A 4365-nucleotide genomic window follows, 5' to 3' on the forward strand; every position below is an offset into this window, starting at 1 on the left:
AACGTCTAAGTGAGCGAAATGTCTTTCATAAAGCGCCTCGTCTCAGCGGTTTCATCTTCATTGCTCCGGCTAATGTTAGCGCAGGGACTTCTGTCAAACAAACATGTAAAACGCACAATAAACTCACTTCTCATGAAATCGCACCATTTATTGTGCTATTAATTTGATGAAGAGTGTTTACATCGCAACTTACGTCTAATTACTGAGTGTTAAATATGAGAGGGTCGCACACAGATGCTGCTTTATGACTAAATAACACCAGATATTATGGCATAATTTAAAGAGACATATTTTTGCTCTGTTTAATAAAACACTAAGCATTTAATTGCTTATCTAAAAACATTTGTCACTTTATATAGACCGCAAGATTACACGTGCATTTATTCATTTAGCAGATGCAACTAAGATATTCAAACAGATATTTAAAGGCACAATATGTAATTTTCACCACTAGAGGTCGCTTATTCAAAACAAAGGTGTGTTTTAATGTTTTTTTCATCAATAATCTATTTATCAGTTAGAAACAAAGGAGTTTAACCTCTTTGTTTTTAGTTTAAAAAAATCCCAGCTAACAGAATGTTCTTGCAAGGTTCTCTCAATGTTATGAACAAACGTTATTCCGGTAACATTAATAGAATGTTCATTCAAAGTTATCCAAATGTTCTAAAAATGTAGCACAAAAACATTATTTATACATTTCTTACAGATGAAATGATGTCTGCTGTCTGAAACGTTTTTTTAAATGTTACAACTCGTCTCGGAACGTTCAGAGAACATTCAAATGTAACAGTTCCATGTGTTTGAAGAATGATACAACGTAATGTTCACTTAATGTTCACATAACCAAAAACTTGTAAAACAGTTTAAAAATGGAACATTCAGAAATTATATTCATAACTCAATGGGAACATTAATGAAACGTTCTTAGAACATATTTTTGTTAGCTGGGAATAACTCAGTTTTACCTGTTTTTTTCTTTTACACATGTTAAGTCTTAATTTTTTTAAGTTAACATTTTTGTTCTGTTAATTAAAATATCTAAAATAACAAACTTAAACATTTATCTTTAGAAATGTCATAATTTCATATACATATTTCATATAGCCAAAGCAACTTCAGATATTCCACCAGAATGACAAACTTAAACTCATCTAATTGCCTACAACTTACATTTAAAGGACACACCTTGATGTGGTTTTACAGATGTTGAACAGGTCAAAGGTGCCTTTAAAACGCCACACAGTTGATTTAATCTGAGATCTGATGATTTCAGAAGAACATGAGTGTTTGTGCTAAAAGCTCTTTCCACACTGCGGTCTTTAAACGACCGTAAACCCACGTCTCCAATCTTGCAGCGCAGACATGGCGCATAAAAACTCACCCAGAGAGTAAATCATAAGAGCTATCAATAAATAATTACGTTTAAATGTCTCTTAATGACCAAACTTTGCTGATGCTGCTATAGTTTATGGGATCTGGCGAGGTCGTAAAGAGCTAATGACACGCAGGCTAAAGATAAAAGCACAATAACAGCAGAAAATATCACTGCTGGGCCTCCATTAGACGAGAAAACACGGCACTTCAGTCCCAGTGAAGCCAGACTGGGCGAGGAAGAAACCAGAGAGCATCAGTGCTGCGGATCTGATCCCAAAAAATAAAGAAATCAGATCATTAAAGGAGGAGTTCAGATAAAAATGACCTCTGACATCATGTGGATCCAACACTAAAAGAGAAACTTAGAGGATTATTAATGCAGCTCTTTCCAAGTTTACGATTCATTTTAAACACACATAAAGGTCATAAAAGCTCAAATATTGCTTATTTTTCAGAGTGAGAGAGATTTACTTTGATTAAGCTGTTGGTCAGTTGTTGGACGGCACATAAACTGAGAGCTGATCGAGGCTGTTACGACCCTATAAAAGCATCAGTAACTTGCACTTTTATTAGCAGAAACCCAAGATGAGCGTGTGTGAATCCTCCAGGTGCCACGTGTTTCCCGCTGAAACATGTATAATTAATTATTCATGACAGTTTTAGTTTAACGACTGTCAAAACAGACGCTCTCTTGAGTCTATATACGAGAGGTTAGACAGAAACACGAGAAGCCCGTGATCCTACAAACAGAGATGCCACCTCTGTCGGCTCGAGAAAGACCACTCTTCTGGATTCTGGATCAGTTGTAGAGGATTGATATAGTAAATGCTGGAAGGCCTGCCAATAGTCCAGTCTGGATAGAACACAAGATGCATGAACAAGAACAAGAACTTGGACAAGGAGTTGTGTAGCTGCGATAGGAAAGGTCTGATCCTCCTAATGTTGTAAAAGGTAAATCTGCAGGACTGGACAGTTCTAGCAATGTGGTCTGTTAAGTGAACTGATCAATCAAAACTCCAAGGCTGTCCTGGATTGAGTTATGGTTGACGAACCTTGCTGAACGGAGATGTTGTGATGAATTGTGACAAAAAACATGTAGCACCATAAAGGATTATAAAAAGCTTTGAGTGAAAGAGATGCAAGAGAAAATATTACACACACACACACCGCTGCTCGACTGTCAGATACCTGGAGTCTGTGCTGTCGTCCTGTTAGATGCCAACAGACCCCCAACAGTGCCCCTCCATTACACACACACACACACACACACACACACACACACACACACACACACACACACACACAGACTCGCACACTCACTCACTCACACACTCACAGGGATGGCTTCAGGGGGTTTTAGGGGCAAAAATTACACTAAGATAAACAAAACTCTAAGCAAATTCAAGAAACAAGGGTGAAAATGCACTAAATCAAACAAATCTGATAAAACTATCACAATTGGAGTGAAATATAAAAAAAAAGGAAAGTGATGATTATAACATTACTTTAGATCCGCTGTGATCGCATCTCAGGAACACGGAGGATTATAAAGCTGTTGTATAAATGTGCATATGTCAGTTTTTATAGTAAACTAAGAGTAAATTATGTACACTCCTCAGTTTGGAAAAGCTACAATTTTCCCAGAAGAAATCGTTTTTAGGAATGTCCATTAATGAAGTTTCTGAACAAAATCTTTTCACATTTCCGGTTCTCTCAAAAGCGGAAGTCATCAAAGTTGGGTATAATTCTATAGCGTTAAATGAGAGAATGCATTAAATATATTTTTTTGTGTTTTCATTTGCTCAATAGAAAAACTCCACAACAATGTTTTCACAACTTTCAAAAAGAGGAAAAAATAGAGAGAGATTGATAATGGCAGTCAGAAGAGAGAAAGATGTCATTTATACCATCACTCCCATAGCTGCTGTACTAGAAACACCCTCACAGCACTAGTTTTTTTGTAATTTGATGCAAAGGTAATATAATACTAAGTGTTATAAATGTACATACGTTTTTTAAAACTTACAAACTTAACCATCATGTGATTCTGACTTCAGTGAGAGTTACTGTGTTCAATTAAGGGTGTACTCACACTAGGCACGGTTGCCTTGAACCGAGCGCCAACACTCACTCATTCCAGGCCGGAGCACCCTTATGTCATATACAATGCAACTTTTTGAATGGAAGAACACAGGAAGAATACCAAAAGTTACAGCCTAATATAGGCTATTCATAATTTATGCTGTGCAGCGATTTTCATTAGCACATATCAGAGGATTATTATGAAGGCAGCTGGCGTTAATGGAGGAATTTGCAGCTTTACTCGCAAACTACAATTTCTGTTTATCAATAAGGTTAGAACGAGACCTGTTAAAAACCCAAATACACTTGAATTAATTACATGAATTGATGTGTACTATCAAAGTAGTAATAAAGATGTTTGCCATCATAATGATAACAGTAGCATACACAAAAGTAGTAGCTGTTCCGTGCTCTTGCACGGTTAGCGCTCACAATGCATGTGAACCGCACTCGAGACCAACCAAACCGTGCTCTGGCCCACCTATTCCAAGCGGGCCAGGGCTGGCTAAACGAACCGCGGTTAAGAGCGCCTAGTGTGAGGGCACCCTAAATGTTTAAACAGGCTCAGAATCGAGTTTACATCTGATAAATGTAAATGGATTCCTAGTGTCTGTATATCTTCAGCTATATGTGGTGTAGTGTGTAATTCATCATCTCTGTCTCAGAAATAAAATGAATCTGACTTCAGCTGGAAGAGAAACACTGACATCTGCTGCTGAGACTCAAACAATACAATTGTTCAAACATCATCTAGAAGTAATCATATGATCATAGTTCAAGGGCTTTTTGGTTTACAAAAAAAGTCATGCGTGTTTGGGCAACTGTTTTTTTGATGAACCAAAAATGTTTACAGTCATCAGATGATTCTCCTGTCATAAAAACCTCAGACTAAAGCACTAATACAGCAGG

This window comes from Megalobrama amblycephala, linkage group LG15 (assembly GCF_018812025.1).
Source record: "Megalobrama amblycephala isolate DHTTF-2021 linkage group LG15, ASM1881202v1, whole genome shotgun sequence".
Lineage (NCBI taxonomy): Eukaryota > Metazoa > Chordata > Actinopteri > Cypriniformes > Xenocyprididae > Megalobrama > Megalobrama amblycephala.